Raw genomic sequence first — 19426 nt, 5'->3', positions numbered from 1 at the left:
AATGATGATATTTTTTGAATATAATTATAGATATAAAAAGTAGACTCAGGCCTAGATGTGATGCATATTTTTGGGTATTTTTATTCCAAATAAATAATTAAATATGAATTTTCTACTAAAACTTTTTTGGAAAGAAAAAACTCCCATGTTTAACCACCTTAACTAATAGAAAACTTTACCAAATTGATTATTTTTTAAATTTTTCTTATAGTAGGTGAAGCATAGAATGTGATGCAACTTTTAGATTTTAAAAATGTTATATCATTTGTGTAATGCCCCGCCAAGGGATCCAAAGAATTAACCTAAAAGTTCACTAAGTTTGGTAGCATTAAATAATCACATCTAATTTAACTATAATGATTCCATCTAATACTACATCCACATGAAATAATAATGATACATCCAACATACTTAAACAATATACAAGTGTCCTTTTAGAATTACATTTCAGATTGCTCAATCATCCACTGTACATGTCATAGGGTATGAAAGGCATAAAATAATATACATCCGTATAATTAAAGTACATCATCATCCTAATTCTTATCCATGATGCAATAACATAAATGAAACCATACATCATACATGATACATCATCATAAGAGATAACCATAAGTAATCAAACATAAATGTCTAAGTGCACAGTTCCTCCCAACTGTAAATAGCATCATTAGACCATTGTGGGTCCTAGTCATCCCTCCGTGCATAACATTCCAAATCAACAAAGAGATCATTGATATTTACATAGTAGGAATGTCACTCCTAAAAGATACTACATCATATACAGAAAGTAATCTAACATACAAAGTAAAGCATAAGATAACATCATCTAACATATACAAATCATCAATGTAAGGATACATGTCCACCATCATAATCAAGAACACATTAGCCACGGTGTCTCAACAGATCCCATATGATAAGAGTGAAATAGCACTACCACCCGACCGCGTGGAACCTAACTGGTCCACTCCCACCACACTGAGGAGATAATCTCAAGTCCCAAATAGGTTATCAAAATCACATAGCATAAAAATACTCTCTATGTCAAGGAATCCTAAAAGTTTACTAACTCAAAGGTTCCAACACAAAATTGACATCTAATTCCCAGAGCACAGAATGACATGTAGGAAACCTACTCTGTAAGCGGGCAAGTGTCATTGCATAAATCATGTAGAAGTTACCTTGTAGTTAGCTTAGGACTCCAGGGTCCCTACTGATCCTTATGCGGCCACTAGTATCCTCTCATATTGACAAGGCATACTATGGAATGCAAGGTCACAACCAAGCATTCTCTCTACTCCCATCCTAGTCTGTACTAGCACTCGAGGCATGGGCGAGAACAAAACAATTATCTTATTAGGTTCATTTAGTTAGTATTAGGTGAGAATGTTTTCACTTATTAAAACAACTTGCAATGAGTTACCTTGGCAGCCACTTAGGGTCCCGGTCCCCATTGCAAGCCGCTTCTCGACACTACAAGTAGATAACCTACCCTAAGCTCCTGGAATCATAAATCTCAAAACCAAAAAATATAATCCATAATATTAAAATCAAATTTCCATGACTCAACTAAAAAGCATCCATAGATAATCATGACCACAACAGTTCTCTATTGGCAACTAAAGGTATCCTTGATACTCATAACAATCATTGGTTCTTAATAAGCAACCACTAGTACATTTGACCCTATTTTTTGACCATCTATTAAAATGTTTTAGATTGGTCAAAATATGGAAGGAAAAACATCTTTCTTTTTTAATCCATTTTCGTGTTGGTCAAAATTTTGACCAACACGGGCTTCATAATGTTAAACTGAAAAAGGGATTTCGCTATTTCATTGTTATGCATTTACTCGCGCGTGGGAGCTGCATGCAAAAATGGTTTTCGCTCTTCTGAATGCCTCAAAAAGATCTGTCCTCACTTTGAAACACTAGTAGATGCTCTTTGTAAGTTTCTCTTGTCTTCATTCATCCATTTTTGATTTGATCTGAGATCGATTGGTGGAGTATTGAGGAAGAATGACTTGCTGTAATAGTGGAAGCCGTGGGCGTACCCTTGTTTGTCATTTTTTAAGCTTCGAACTTCTGTTTCTTCCAATGAATCGATAGATGCCTTTAAATTTTGGGGAGGAAGAATGGGCACATAATATTGATTTCATTTAGGGATAACATTCCAAATGCATAGAGTAAAATATGTCAAATTTCATGACTCTACTTTGAGTATATGAGTGCTATCGGAAGAATAGAAAATTGGAATGCAGATAGGACATATTAGATGATATAAGGGTGTCCCCCCAAAGATTTGATACTCATTGCTGCTATCATTCAACTTATCCTACAGCGACCATGGATATCAAGTCTTGTGTGCTCAACAATGAAAACATGAACTGCTGAAACCTCCTCTGTATCCGATGCTGCTGACTAGGCCCTGCCAGATAGTGATGCCTTTGTAATCTCTTCTGCATCCCCCGTCTTGAACCACCACCATAAAAAGCTATTCTACCTAGCCACACAATTAGGGATGTGGAGCCATAAACTTGAAATTCCAAGTCAAGCATAAAACCTCTAATCAATAGTAATTAGTCACAAATTCATGACCCAAGGAAAAGTAGAGGTTATGAACTAAATGATAAACAATCACACATAATGAGACCTAAAAAATTAGGAATTAGGTTTCAAACCTGTAATCTCCTTCCATTTTTCATGATCTCGTGATTCCCTCTCATTCTGATGAATCCTCCACCTAATCTCTCTGCCAATATTTTTGATTTTTTGAGTTGATAAATGATATTTAGCTCTTCTCCTCCCCTATCAAGGAGACCCCCAACCTATAGTTTCTTTTCAAAAGACTTACCTTGAATATTTTTCAAAGTTTTTTTTTCTTTTTGTTAACTCCTGTTTAAATATTGGTGCTCGAAGACCATAGTTTGGGTTCGAAAGAGTTACCTCTAATCAAATCCATCATGGCCATGAGTAGGAGCCAAGTCTAAGACACCTTACTGCATGCCCTTGGATATTCAGATCCCACTGAATATGCAGAGAAAAAGATTTTTGAAATAAAGTTTCAATAAAATCTTAGCACATCTATGAATTTTCAATAGAATTATTCATTAAGAATGATTTTGTTATGATTTGGGTCATAAAATTAATCCAAACCCTGGCATTTCAATCCAATGTCATAGATTATGTATCTACCTGATCTTTTTCGAATAGAGTTTCCCAGTTGTTTTCTCCCATGAGTTGTTTATTGTCAGAATAATGGAGTGCAAGAGGATAAATCAAATCTCCAAGCCAAATAATTTGACTACAAAAGGAAAGAAAATATAGAACCAAATCAGACAGACAACATATTACCTAAACCTTTGTCATAAATTATTATAGATAATTGTAAGATCTCATATGAAGTTTTCTCATTTTCTTTTTCTTTACAAATTTAATGGTATCGAGTTATTCAATATCTATTTGGGAGTATAAGGATACAATATTAAAACCTACTCATGCTCCAAAATTCTCTCTGGGGTTTTCTGTGAGAGAATCTTGTTTGTTTGGCGAAAGTGGGTCTTCTTCATTATCTCCCTCACATCAAAATTCCTCAATATATCATCACCTTCTTTCTCTCCTGATGTCAAATGACTACAAACAAAGCAGAAGCTTGTCTGATTAAATAGCATGCTGATCGAAACATAGCCCTGTAAACAAGTAAAATATCTGTTAAATAGGTATTCTTCTGGAGTATGAGTAATCTTAGATACAAGAATATTGAACAACTTTTAAAATCTTGAAATGAACTATTCCCTACAATAATAGTTCATTTGAATAGTGTGGAAAACATGAAACAAGTTTTCTAATTATACCTTGTTTCCAAGGTAGCCCATTAGCCCACAACCAACACAAGAAAGTTTTATATCTCTGGCATGTTTTCTCAGATCACTACGCACCCAAACACACAGAAAAATGCCAACCATCTGTTTGCTAGCTACAAAGCAATAATTTGGCCCACTTGAATTAAAGTTGTAATTCATATCACCCAAGTTGGATGAGGATCTTTCTGATGAAGAATTGTATGAGATTGGGCTACGGTAAAGAGAATATGGTGAATCTCTCCCACTGAATGAACTTTCATCTTTTGATGAAAGTGACCGAGATGGAGCAAAATTATTATGCCCTTGAGAACCCTCAAAATCAGAATGAAAACTGTAAATTTGATCCTCTGAAGATATTGACCCATCCTTTCTACAAAATGTAAGATTGATGCTTTGATTTCTATCTTTGTTCAATGTATGGTGAATAAGGGCTAACCATTTTGCAGCAGGACCATTGTCTTCTATACCCAATATGTTTCCAGCATTTAATGGCACAATTTCCTGAAACCTGTAAAAACAATTGAGATATCCAAAAAAAAGGGGTTAAAACTAAAGAATATAACATCTTCTCTGAGAGGAGATAATATCAATATCAATAAATGGAAAGGTCATGGGAAGACTTCTTTTTTGATGTTCGATGAATATCTTTCACTTTTAGTGGTTTGGAGAGAACAATTAGTTAGTTGATTTTTAATTATATAAATATATTCATTATATATAAATTATAAGTTATATAAAAATAATTAATTTTGATAACAAATGCATTAAGCATAAATAGACTAATAATTAAATGTTAAAATGAGTATCTTTTGAAAGTTTTAGTTATGTATGTATATGACGTAGTAACTAAATGCAATTAAATGGATCCTTTACTTTTGAAAGAGAGGTTTTGTAAAATATGGGATTCAGGGATTGTGAAGCCTTAATCAGTGATGTTTCTATCATTTTTTAAGAGTATTACCATGACTTTTAGCTTTTTCCTTTTTATCCACAAACTGATGGCTTTATGTGACTAAGATTCCCATTATGGAAGACACTGCTTAAGGTTCATGGAATTTCATAATTTATTAGTTGCTCTATCAGTATATTGAATGCTCAGATTCCAAGTTTTTGGGAAAAAGGTTCAGATTTTGAGATTGAGAACTTAGTTTTGCCAGTGCAATCTATAATTTTCTAAGTTTAAGTAGTTATTTTTTAAACTATAAAAATGAACAGTAGAAAAAATGCAACAGAATATTATTTAGGAGAAAGCTGTTGTTCCTAATTGAAACTGATTGATAGCAAGCTAATTACATTTAATATAGCTCCTATTGCCAACATTTTTCAATATACACTTCATTCATGATATATTTTTTGTTCAGACACCAAGCTTTTGATTAGTCTGACTCAGGTTTTTATCCAAGAAATTCAGTCTTTTGGTAGCTGCTATCTATGCTTGTGAAGTTTGTATTTGATTTGTTTATTGTTAGTTGTTGATGGTTAGCATGCAATAAAATTGACTAACTGGCATGTTGGAGTAATCAAACTGAAAAAAGTAAAATGAAAGCTATTTATTTTTAGACCTCAAATGCACACTAGACTTCAATTTATTTAAAAATATGACTGTGCCTGTGTAGTGTTGCAACCCCTGGCCTAAAAATAAATTGAAGGGTTGCAACCCCAAAAAAACAAATTGAAGTCATATTTTTCTTGTAATGCAACATGGGTTAGATTGATAGCTCAGTGTTTTAGAAGAAAAGATTTTATAGGCAGTGGCAAAAAAGTAACAGCTTATCAAATCTCAACTGAATTTATCTGAATCCACTTTAATGAGTGATATACCTTAGATCTTGCACATTTGTATCCTAAGACATATATGGCTCATGTCTTTCTGGTGTGTCATATGTAGGTCTAGTCACCAAATTTTCTATCATGTTCAAGAAAAGTAGTAAGAATTACAGCTGTGCTAATTCAGATATACAAATAGGATCATGGAACCTGATTCAAAATGTTGATTAATACAAAATCTAATTATACCAACTTATCATTTTTATTTGTATCAATTATGAAACCTTGAAAACTTGAATTCTACTTGGCCACTAAATAGACCTCCCCTCATTAGAAAATCTAATAACAATTGGCAGCAATGCAAAGAGAGGAAAGAGTGGTTCCCAATGAGTTGATGTATTTTGGTAAGTTATCAAATTAACACCCAACTTATCATTGTTTTCAAAACATTGATTTGAGCACCAAAATATTTGACCTTATACTAGAAAAATTAACTTTTTTTAAGAGCACTGATCTGTAGTATTAGAGGTCTCCTTGAGAAATTTGAAATATCTTAGGATGAACTACATTTCATTGAAGCAAGCTAGAAAGTTTTCAAAAGTAAAAGCAATAGTGCAATACAACCATGAACATCCAAAACAAGGACAAACTAAACCACAGTTATAAAAATTAGGTGCACATTCTTCCTTGTGAGAATGGGATTACCTTCAATAAATCCATCAGCTTGAAACTTTTCAGATTTTGACTTTATATTTAGCCATTTCTTGGCAACCAACTTCAGCCATGAATACTACACACACAAAAAACCAAGCAAGATCATTTAATTAACTTCATTGTCTACAAAATATGGGTCGATCAATGTATATGGTAATGTTAAAAGAGTGTTTCGGTGAAACATGCCTTATTCTTCTTTTCATCCATTGGTAGAGACAAGTTGAATAGAATGATGATGTAGCCAGAAATGTGGGTCTTGAGAGTTTAGCAACCCTACCACTCTTTTATATAGATAGAAGAGAATGGATGGAAACATTTTTCTTATTTACAGAGATTCTGCTTAGCTATGGGCTGACGTCACAACTAAGAAGAAATATATTTGTAAATAAGAATGGAGAACTACTATTTTGACAACCAACCAAAAGACCAGACATAGAAAGCTCTGTCAATGGAGAAGAATGATTTTGACTTATTAGTTGGAATGTCAAGGTTTACATGGCCTGCAATTTATAAAAATTATTCTGTATTTTAAAGTATGATTTGAACTAAACACATGGTTACATCGAGCTTCTCTTTTCATGGATTTCTTATAGTTTAAGATCTAAAAGTTTGAGCAATAGGTTGAGTGGGGAAAATGTTATGAAATCATGTTTTAGCTTAGAAATTGACATGTGGAAGTATCATATTGACATTTGATTTTATATTCAAATTTAGTAACTACTAAAAGTTGATAGAAATTATATTTTATGGGAAGAATAATGGCTGCCCAATATAAAATTTGAAATTGGATGGTGCATGTTAGAAGCATCTCTTACTTTGAATGGAGTTAATAATCTCTATAAAGTATTTAAAAATAAACAAATTATTTGTAAGTAAGCAATGTATTGAAATTGAAATTATAAGAATTGAGATTTTAATATCTTAAATTCATGAAAGTTGATATTTTTTTATTTAATAGATTAGTGTTTGTTATGTTCTTATGTATAAAGAAGTATATTCCATTACTTATCCCATTTGACCTTAGGAAAAGCATGTGACAAAATATTATTCATACTTTTGTTGATAAAAAACCCTTTGTTGCTGACATACTGAAATATAAAATATGAAATACATGGCCAAGATAACTTAAATTAATAAATGAAGTAAAATATGAAAGATTAATTACACTAAGTTGCCAATTGTGTTTGGAAATGAAGTGAAAAATAGTGTTTTTCTTAAAAACTATAGGCAGAAAAAGGTTTTAATGTGGATTTGGACAAGTATTAGCACAAAAATTGTGTTTTTCCCTACTGCCAAATCAGTTTTATAGGGAAAAATCACCATGAATTTAATAACAACTCGCATAGCAATCTGGCTTGTGAGTACTAAATAAGTTTTGCAATTATGGTTAGAATGTTTTACTCTTTTCTTACCTCATTTGTCCAGGTCGGAATGCATTGATGCTTCTTAGGCTTCTGTCTCATGACCCCATTAATTAAGTCTATTTTACAAAAAAAAAATTTAGCTGAGACTTGTGTGAGCTTTAGAATTAATTTTTTGTATGTTTGGATAGAATTAAAATTAAAATTAAAACTTAAAATGTTGTATGTATATTTCTCTCTTTTGATTTATTTTATTCTCTTGCTCTAGGAACAACTCTTCCTATATCATTTCTAGTTGATTGTTATTTGAGATTGGCACTCTAATGTTGTTTACCTAGTCCCCTTATTCATGAAAACTAATATAGTTTAAAATTCAAGTTTAATTTATGTTTTCAAATAGGAGAAAGTTTTGCAATTTCTCACCTGGACCCTATCAAAGTGATTTGTTAATTTGTGTTTGGATGTTTATAAGTTTTCATCTCCAGTAAATCATTATCCTAAAGTTGTTTGCATTATGTGAAGATATTGTATCATTCTGATATTATTGTTGGTTGACTGCAGGAACTTGGCTTCCATTGTGATAAAATTCAAGGTGAATGCTATGCTAAATTTGCATGCCACCTAGATTGTTTTTCTTGGGTCAAGCATGACAGTTATCTACGACAAGGTAGCCAGGGCCTGAAGTTTCTAGTTCTATCTATCAAAACACTGTAACTTCTAATAGTTAAATAGCTTTTTGTTAGAGTTTCTATATTATGTTCAGAAGGAGCTTAAATTTAGAGAAATAGATCAAGACTTGCTCTAGATATTATTTAATCATTTGTGCTTGGTGAATGTATTTTATGCCTAGCCTGAAATTAAAATGGAATTTATCCTTGGCTTAGACTGTGCGAGTTTTCCTTTTTCCCATATATGCCAAAATGATTTTTTTCGTTAATTGTAATTTTAATTCTATGAACCTCCTCTTCTTTTCCCTTCAAGATCTTGTGTCTTATTGTCTTGATGTTTCTAAATAGTGGGCATATTCTTATGTATATTTCCTATGTTTGTGGCATCAGTAACACTATAAACAGAAAAATTGTCATTGATTTTGGAGCTGTAGTTTTATTTTAGACTTGTAGAACCTCTTCATCTAGAAGTAGAACATCCCTGATCCAAACTTGGCAGAAAGTGTACGTTTCATTTTACATGTGTTCTGGAAGGTTACTTTTCAAACAATTTTATCTCAAGTTGCACTTTTCTTAATGGATAGAATGCACTATGAACCTTTTAAATTGGTAGTTTCATGAATCTTGATTTTGTTTTATGATAGGATAACAATTCAGTGGATGTCTTGTTTGAGATTAAAATGGTGGGTATATGTTTAATCTAGTTCTGTACCGTATTGCCTACCAGCTTTCTTCAACACACTGAAAAAATTCTTTAAATGGCATTCTCTACTTTTTGTTTTCTACATGTTTTGAGTTTTTTGTTTTTGGTGAATTGCTATGAAAGGAGATTCCTCCCATTATATTGAAAGAAAGTAATTTGATTACAATGACTTCCTGTAATTTGGCTAAGATCATGATGCGAATGCCTTGAGTGATGTCTTGCAGTCTTTTGATCTAATCAGGAGAAAATAGATTTCATTGAAGTTTATAAAATAAGCATATGTTTGCATGTTATTCCTTGCCAGTCTTTTCATCAGAGTGATGCATGCATCATGTCTTCGCTCTTGCTTGCTGTTGAAATGCATCCTCAACCAAGCCTCCTTTTGAATCTCTTCTCAAACTAGCAAGTGTCGTCAATGCCACAAACCTATAGACTCAATTCACTATGTTGTTGATCACTCTTCTACCAAATTCAAATTTGTTGAGTGATTTGTATTTTTTTTAGTAGATGTATTCATGTTTTAAGCTATAGACAACGAATCAGAAATATGCAAGTATTTGGCAGCAAATTAATATTACCAAGAATTTATCTTTTCCAAACTCGAAAGTCTGGGCCTGACAATAAGCATCTTTTCATGGAAATCAAATTAAGTAGGGTTTCATATTTTACAAATGTTTAAATCTATTTTACATAAATTCCTGATCTAATAAAGCTACTATTGTTGGTGGATATAGAATAGTTTGGAATCACCTAGTAGTGTATTCAAAATGTCAAGCATGCAACAGGATCAGCTATACCATTTGGAAACAACTTGTTGTTCTCTTCTATACGAGCTGCAGGTAAAATTGTTTTATATGAGATTCTTTCTTTTTGTTGACAAAATGGATAAATTGTGTGCTTATTTTAGTTGAATTCATGCTGGTTTTCCCACTGGGAATTGTATCTTAAAGTCTGTCGGCCTTGCTGAATTTCTTTTAACTTTTTGAGTCTATTTCCTTTCAACCGAAATATGTTTCTGATAAAAGAATTTGCAGATTTACACGGGTTTATTTTGTTGGGTATTAATGATATCTGTGATGATGATAACATAATGAAGCTTATGAATAATAATGTTTTAATAGCCTAAAAGAGATTTGGGTGAAATATTAACTAGCAGTTGGTTGATTTTAGTTGATATGGGATGAAATAGGGGAACCAAATGATGAAAGAGATAAAATGTTGCTTCATCTCGAACAAGAGTTTTTGGAGGTATACACACACAAAGTGGATCAAGCGAACCAATCGAGGGGTCAGCTTCATTAGATGATAGCAGATTATGAATCAGAGCTTGCTTCCATAATTTCAGCACTTGAAGATCACCCTTTGCTCAAGCAGGTTCAGTAATAACTCGCTATAAGATTCAGTAAAATGTTTCTTACTTAATTATTATAGATTAACATTCTCATAAACACATTATGAGAGACTCTGCAGATCACTCTGGCTTAATGGAATTTATGATTTGTATCATTACCTTTTATGTCAAAATTTTGAAGCGGAACATGTGCACACACTTTGATTATGTAGGGAGAAAGAAAGCCAGGCAGCTTGAAGGAACAACTCAAAGCTATTGCTCCACACTTGGAAGAAATGCAACGGAGAAAGGAAGACTAGATTAAGCAGATTGTGGATGTTAAGACACAAATTCAAAGGATTTCAAATGAAATTACTGGATATATGCAGCTCAATCCTTCTGCTATTAGTGTAGACTATAGTGATTTATCTGTAAGAAAGCTTGAAGAATACCAGAGTCAACTCAAAGCACTTCAAGAGGAGAAGGTAAGAATTTTATGACTGGTTCATTTCATATTTTGCTCAAACATCTAGGCTTTGTTATGTTATGTCGGCGATTTTAAGGGATTCAAACTTTCTTCAGTCCAATGGCCAATCTGCAATATAGAATTATTGTTTGCAAGTATGGGGTAATATTATTACTCTTGAGATCAATTGTAATCACTACAGTTCAATTAGTTTTTCCTACTATTAATTCACAATACACTACTTTTCAGCGACACGTTGCTTTAATCTTAATGCTTTGTTCACTCTCCCATCTTACTAAATGTTTGAAGTCTTGTTTTATATGTAGAGATCCTTTTAAAATATTTATTCTCTAGATTGCATATAAAATTCTAATATGTGACCCCAGTTATTCTAATCTGATTCTAGCTTGAAAACATATTATGAGGTAGTTGTCATTGATGTCTATTTTTCATTTATGAGGGGCTTTTAATGTTTTCTTCACTCTCCCATCTTACTGAATCTTTGAAGTCTTGTTTTATATGTAGAGATCCTTTTAAAATATTTATTCTCTAGATTGCATATAAAGTTCTAATATGTGACCCCAGTTATTCTTATCTGATTCTGGCTTGAAAACATATTATGAGGTAGTTGTCATTGATGTCTATTTTTCATTTATGAGGGGCTTTTTTTCATACGCTAGACTGATTGTTTTTTATTTATTTTTTGCTAACATTTGATGAATTTTGATGGCCAGTAACATAAGATGTGTCAAAATACCATTTCTTAAACTGTATATGTCAACCTACGTGTGCTTTGTCTTAATTTACCCTAAACTTCCTCTTGATTACCACATCATTTCATTTAATGTGTCTTGACACCTTTATTACATTCATTGTCTCTGTTCCACATTTCCTTGTTCTCATTCTCTATTGTTTTTACCCCAGAATAATCGCTTGTTCAAAGTAATTGAGAATTGTAATACCCTTCATGAATTATGCTCGATCCTTGGCATAGATTTCTCATACACTGTGAAAGAAGTGCATCCAAGCTTGGATGAGTCAGAATAGGCAAAGAGCATTAGTGATGATACTATTGAAAGACTAGCAATGACAATTCATAGATTGCGAGAAGAAAAAAGAAATAGAATGAAAAAGGTAAGTTCTTTTATAGGGCATTTGTTTTAATTGCACAACTTATGTTATTTTGTTGTATTGTTTTGTGCAAGTTGTGTGTTTTGTGATCTGTGTCAATGCTAAAACTCTTCTACTGCGGATGTTTACAACTTCAAGATTTGGCTACTACTATGCTTGAACTCTGGAATTTAATGGACACACCTGTTGAAGAGCAACTGATGTTCCAAAGTGTTACTTGTAATATTGTAGCTTCAGAGCATGAAATTTTCTCTCCCAATTCTTTGTCAGAGGAATTCATTGAAAATGTATGCAGGCTGACCTATATCCAATCTGATGTTTGCAGATATTGATGTCATTCTTGTGCATGTAAGCTCACTTTTTCTTTTTGTATATGTAATATGATTATGATTCTGCAGGTTGAAGTAGAGGTTGCAAGGCTAGAGGAGCTGAAAGGAAGCAAGATAAAAGAACTTGTTCTAAAGAAGCGAACAGAGTTGGAAGAAATTTGTAGAAGAACTCATCTTTTTTTAGAAAGTAATATTGCTATGGATGAAGCAATTGCCTCCCTGGATTTTGGTAAATTTTTGGCACTTCTTGTTTTGCTTCTTATGTTAGAATATAACCAAAGATATCTATTTTCACTCAGGCAACTGATGTGATTTTGGTTTCATCTCTTAATGTTTTCAGGGTTGGTTGATCCATCAGTACTTCTTGAAACTGTTGAAGAACAGATTGCTTTGACTAAAGAAGAGGCATTTAGTAGGAAGGAAATCCTTGAGAAAGTTGAAAAATGGATATTTGCATGTGAAGAGGAGGTATGGCTGGAGGATTATAACAAGGTATACAATATAACAAATAGTCAATTCTATATTTACAATAGTACGGTGCTTTTATGTAATGTTATGCATGAATCCAACAGGGATATGATACATGCATGTATTATTGTTGGATTTTTATTAATGTATGAACCTTTGTAGGCATTCAAGGAAAACATCATTTGTTCCAACAAGCATCAATCTGAACTAGAAAAGTTTTACAATGGGCATCTACTTGAAAGTGAAACATATATTGTAGGCCATGTTGAATGTCTTGAAAGTGGTGTCTTTCACTCTAATCTTCCTACAAAATTTTGTCTTGAACCTTCATCTTATCAGGTGCCTTTCTAGTCAAAATTTCTTTTGAAAGAATATATTTTGCAGGGATTTTTCGTTGAGTACTATGTTATCAAATTCTTCATTGGCAAGCCCAAAGTTTGGTCCCATTCTTGCAAAAGTCTGGTCCTTATCATATTCTTGCTAAAGTCTTTCCAAATTCTGTTAAACGAACCCAACACAAATTTTGTAGATAATGCTTTGTCATATAAGACTTAGCTCTACAATGTGTTTGTAACATCTGGCTCTGAATTTGCTGGTTCTTTGGTGTTTGTTGATTGGTGTAGGTATTGTTAAACAATCATTGTGGAAGAAAGTACAGTATTTTAGGGAATATACATCTCAAATAACAACCGTTGTTGGGGAAAAGCATGCTTCGAGTATTGTAAGAAATGCGCTTTACTACTTGGCTGCAAGGAATGCTGATTGGGGTGTTAGTTATTTCTTCAATATAGGAAATGTTAACAGTAACCGTGCTAGGATCTGTACAATGCTGGAGCCAGAAAGTTCATAGTAGCAGGGCTGTTGATCTTGGGATGTTCACCTTAAAATAGAACATTTCTTGCTATGGCAGGGAGGCCATGCAATGTAAGAATAAATGATGCATCACTCTACTTCAACAGAAACTGGGCACCTACTCTCTCCAACTTGGAGAGCTCACTGCCAGGATCAACTATTGTTTACTCAGACATCTATGACATTGCAGTGGATGTTGTTGCTTATCTATGACATCTATACAAGTTTTTCACCATATAGCTTGGATGGACCAAAAGATTCATCACTAGAACCTTGTGGTTCTGATTCTGATTGTGGATGTTCTCAAGCGAATTAGAATTTTGCTTCTTACCAGAGTAATTCCTTCCAGACTTTGAAATTTCATATCAAACCAAACATTGAACTGATTAAAAATCCAACCTAGCTGATTGTGTGAATGTGTTCCATAAGGATAGAGGTTTCACACATCACATATCCTTTTGTTATTCATTGATTACATGATCAATAAACAAGTTAACTAAAATCTCTACATTTCATGTTATATCCATTTGCAGCATGCGCCTCATGGCTATGTTTTTGTGATGGGTGATAACCAGAACAACAATTGTGACTCTCATGTTTGGTAAGTAGAGTGGAAGCTTAAGTTTCTAATAGACTGTGTGCCACCTATATTTGTATATCTGACTTTTAAATGGATTGACTCTGATTTGTCTTATTTTAAAACAAGGGATCTCTTCCTATCAAGAACATTCTAGGAAGATATGTAATGTGTTATTTGCGACCGTCACAATTGGGATCTGACATATACAGACATCATTAGATTTTTAGAGGCACAAGATTTGCTAGGATGTTACTAGACAATAGATTTTATGACAACATGAATTTCTTTTTGTGGAGAAAATCCTAGTAGTAGTCATGCATCATATGCAACCTTCAAATATTGGCACGGACCCTGGTGGACAGAAAACTAGTGGTTGTGAGTATGTGTCATTGGAGTATCAATTCCTGACTGGGGTAAAGCTTTATAGGAAAATGTTGTCTATAGTAAAATGAGCAACCGCAGACTCTACAGACTCACTTTTTAGTCACATAATTTGGTGGTTGTAATTTCCTTATGTTTCTGATTACGAGATACTACTTGAATTCTTCACAATTCAATGAATATAGAAATAGTTTCTTGTATTAAAGTAATATTTGAATGATTCTTAATTCCAAATGCATATACAGTATGGTTTAGATCAAAATAATTATGATTTCATAACAATCAAGATGATATATATTTGCTATTTCTGATATATAGGAAATTACATGCAATGGCTGAGGAAATTCTCAGTACCTTGTATTGTTCGTTGTGTCTGATATACAAGTAAGAATTTGCAAATATGCAGGCCATATCTGATATAACTTTATATTTATGCTCTAAATATTGTGATAAGTTATCTGATATGACAATATAAATATACTCAAAGATGATGTCATTTCTGATGGTAGACTTTATATGCCTACACTGAATGGGTGCCAAAGGCAATATGCTCTCTTACAGAGTGATCATTGTGAGATACAAAATATAATAAGTAGACTTGGTGAGCTGACTTAATGAGTCAACTTATTGAGGTGACTGGGTGGGGGTGACTTGGTGAGCTGACCTGGAGAGTTGGCCTAGGGGGCGAACTTGGTGAGCAAACTTAGAGAGTCGACTTGGTGAGTGTACTTCAATTGTTAGCTTGGCGAGCTAACTTGGGGAGCTGGCCTAGCGATCTAACATGGTGAGTGGGCTTAAAGTGGCAACTTGGTGGGGCAAGTTAGCGAGCTGACTTAGCGAGGCCACTTAGAGACATGACATGGCGAGCTGACTTGATGAGCAAGCTCGATGAGCAGACCTAAAGATTGACCTTGATGAGGCACTTTGGTGGGGTGACTTGATGACTGAACTCAACGAGTCAACTTGGAGAGCATACTTGAATAGTCAACTTCATGGGGCAAGTTGGTGAGCCGACTTAGCAAGTCCACTTGGTGAGGTGAGAGGTGAGTCAACTTGGTGCGGTGACTTGGCAAGCTGACTTGGTGAGTGGACTTAAAGACTGACCTTGATGAGGTGCTTTGGTGGGGTGACTTGATGAGAGAACTTAAAGAGTCAACTTTGTGAGCATACTTGAACAATCGACTTGGTGACATGACTTGGTGGGCTGGCTTGGCAAGCCGACCTGGCGTACATACTTGAATAGTAGACTTGGTGAGCTGACCTGGAGAGTTGGCCTAGGGGGCAGACTTGGTGAGCGAACTTAGAGAGTCGACTTGGTGAGCATACTTCAATTGTTAGCTTGGCGAGCTGACTTGGGGAGTCGGCCTAATGATCTAACATGGTGAGTGGGCTTAAAGTGGCAACTTGGTGGGGCAAGTTGGCGAGCCGACTTAGCGAGGCCACTTAGAGACATGACATGGCGAGCTGACTTAGTGAGAAAGCTCGATGAGTAGATCTAAAGACTGACCTTGATGAGGCACTTTGGTGGGGTGACTTGATGACCGAACTCAAAGAGTCAACTTGGCGAGCATACTTGCACTAGTGCATTTGGGTTCATTTTTTGACCTTCATTGATCAAATTTTCGACCCAATTTTTGACCAAATTTGACCAACCCATTGGTCAAAATTTATCTGGTCAAAGTTTTGACCAACTCACTAGTACATGATTTGTCTCAATCATATAACTAATTATATATTTTTCATATTAGTTACTGTCATTTTTTTCAAGCATTCTATAAAATAGTTCACCTGCCTTCCGTATGATATGACATTTTGCATGCATCCTGCACTCTCTCTCATCCAACTAATGATGGATTACATAGAGTGATCTGAAACCATGATGCTAAAAAACACACAGTCAAATCCAAAATGAACTTGCACTACAAATGGATTGTGGAAATCTGATATTGGTAAAATTGCATGCATGTCTACCAGGACAATCACAACTTAAATATATATTTTTCCTAGTAGACATGCATAAAAAATTAACAATATCAAATTTCCACAATCCATTTGTAATGCAAGTTCGTCTTGGATTTGATTGTGTGTGTTTTTAGCATCATGGTTTCAAATCACTCTTCGTAATCCATCATCAGTCAGATGAGAGAGTGCAGGATGCATGCAAAATGTCATATCATATGCAAGGCATGTGACTGTTTTATAGAATGCCTAAAAAAAAATTTACACCTACCTGTTGGTAGAAATTTCTACCTTTATTAGTTGAAATTTCTACCTTCATTGGTCAAAATTTTTGACCTTCATTGGTCAAAATTTTTTGACCTTCATTGGTCGAAATTTCTACCTTTATTGGTCAAATTTTTTCCCTTCTTTGGTTGAAATTTCTACCTTTATTGGTCAAAATTTTCTACCTTCATTGGTCAAAATTTTGACCAATTCATGGCAAAACTTGCACCATGGCTATGGAAGTTTTCCGACCAACATATTGGTCAAAATTTTGACCAACGTATTGGTCAAAATTTCAACCAACTAGAAGGATGGTCAAAATTTTGATCGGAAAAATTCCAACCAATGGGTCGGTCGAAGTTGGTCGAAGTTTGGTCAAAAATTGGGTCAAAATTTTGACCAATAATGGTCGAAAAATGGTCTCAAATGTACTAGTGAACCAAAATGCATCTCAAAATAATACTGATCGAAGACTCCAAAATGGTTGAGTCAAAACATGTCACAACTTGACATCATCAAAATCAGATAACAATTCAATTCCATCAAATGACTGGAAAGTAACCCAAGTATAATTGATCGATGACCCAAAAATGGTTAAGTCAAGTGTCTTAGATACACATAACTCAGCTTCACTCAAGAAGACTGAAAAGCAATAACAATCAATAAATACAACATTTCATAGAGCACACCATCACATAACCGTGTTTGGGTTTATAAAGATCAGAATCAAAAGACATCATCATGAAATCACAATCATAACCCTTGAGCCTTTGGTAGACATCCTATAACTAGTCAACACTAGTCAACCAAAAACCCAAAACAAAAAGCATAAAGCAAACATAATGCAAGCACATGTTTTGGTTTGTTTAAAATTACATAACTGAATAGAGTGTGGAGGTCTCAGTTTTCGTTTTCTAATTTAGATATTGAGTGGGGAAAAATATTTTGTACGTTTTCCTAACCCATGTATTGTTTGATGGATAAAATTTTCTCTCCAAAACCATTAGACTCAATTTTCTAATTGATTTAATAATATTTTTGTTTATATAAACATTGTTTGAAAATGACCCCTATCAAATTCCAATAATCAATTAGCAATTCTAATGAACCCAATGTTATCAGCAAAATAATTGCATAATTCAAAACTTTGATATATAATACATTCTAATGATTAACCTTAATTAAACTAAGTTTAATTAAGTTAATTATTAATATCTCTCCATTTTAATAATAATTGATAAGTTATTGTTCATATTTTTAAATCATTTATCTTTTTAAAGAATGATCCATTAATTCAAATTATTTTATAATAATTACTTATTATTAATAACATATATACATATATACTTATACATATATATATATATATATATATATATACACACACACAATATAACATTCTATAAACTTTATAAAAAATTGAAATGTAAAATAAATCGATTCACATTTATTAAAAACATAAAACAAATTTGAATTTTTCCAACTTACAAAATGGCATGTGACCTAGTGTACAAGTGATTAATAATCGTTGTACATATCATAACATATACGTTTTTATAAAAATGAAATCAAATTTTAAAACATTCACCGCGACTGTCACTTATGTGACTCGCTGTCATTATATATAAAAGGGTCGTGCGGCTGATACCCTATCGCAGGGCTTGCGACAGTAGTTGCAATACGTGCGATAGCGATATGGCGATCGTCGGCCATTACTTATGATGCAAGTAGGGTCGGGGGTGGGTAAATTTGCCCCTCCCTCTATTTTATTATATACTTTTTTTTTATAGCATTTTTAAAATGCTTTCCTCATACATGAATCGTGATTCGATTTCTTATAAAGTTTCACACTACGATAAAACATTTGATTTGTCAATATACGTGTGTGTGTGTGTGTGTGTGTGTGTGTGTGTGTGTGTGTGTGTGTGTGTGTGTGTGTGTGTGTGTGTGTGTGTGTGTGTGTGTGTGTGTGTGTGTGTGTGTGTGTGTGTGTGTGTGTGTGTGTGTGTGTATGTATATATATTTAAATGTATATATGTATATATGTATATATATACATGCAGAGTTTTATATTACAGCATTAACATATATATGTATATATATATATATATATATAAATGTGTGTGTATATATATATGTATGCAGATCTGAAATATATAAACATGTATATTTCTACAGAGAACATATACATAATTTTTAAAGGCTTCCAATTTTAAGAATTTTTCCTATAACACATTTATTCTCTAAATTTACCCATTAATCCTCTAATAGATTTGACTATAAATTTTAACCCTAGTTCCATAATTTCATTGGATCTACGCATGAGGGGTTTTCTCATATAAGAATTAAATATCCATGACAAGATTAAAATAATTGGAACATTCACACATAGAATACTCAGAGAGTATTCAGAAGACATGAAGAAGATAGGAAGTACGAGAAGCAAAAATAACATAGGTAAAATCACAAGAGTCTACTTGGATTCTGATGCTAATTCGCTTCTCCTCAAAAATTGCAGAGCAAGCTCCTTCCTTCTCCCACGTTCTCGGGTCCTCCAAACACACTCCAAATGCTCTCCCTAAGCCTCT

The 19426-nt window shown here is 33.5% G+C and overlaps 2 pseudogenes; one reads left to right on the top strand and one right to left on the bottom strand.

The window, feature by feature from the left end:
• Positions 1 to 3493: 3493 nt before the first annotated feature.
• Positions 3494 to 7763, bottom strand: LOC149545688 (type I inositol polyphosphate 5-phosphatase 4 pseudogene; annotated as a pseudogene).
• A 2082-nt stretch (positions 7764 to 9845) lies between these two features.
• On the top strand, positions 9846 to 13867 carry LOC149545687 (65-kDa microtubule-associated protein 3-like; annotated as a pseudogene).
• Positions 13868 to 19426: the final 5559 nt, after the last annotated feature.

The sequence above is a fragment of the Cupressus sempervirens genome, chromosome 7 (genome assembly GCF_028749045.1).
Source record: "Cupressus sempervirens isolate cs-2001-9-10 chromosome 7, ASM2874904v1, whole genome shotgun sequence".
NCBI classification, from domain to species: domain Eukaryota; kingdom Viridiplantae; phylum Streptophyta; class Pinopsida; order Cupressales; family Cupressaceae; genus Cupressus; species Cupressus sempervirens.
The sequence above is the reverse complement of the archived record's forward strand: the minus strand, read 5'-3'. Positions and strand labels throughout refer to the sequence as shown.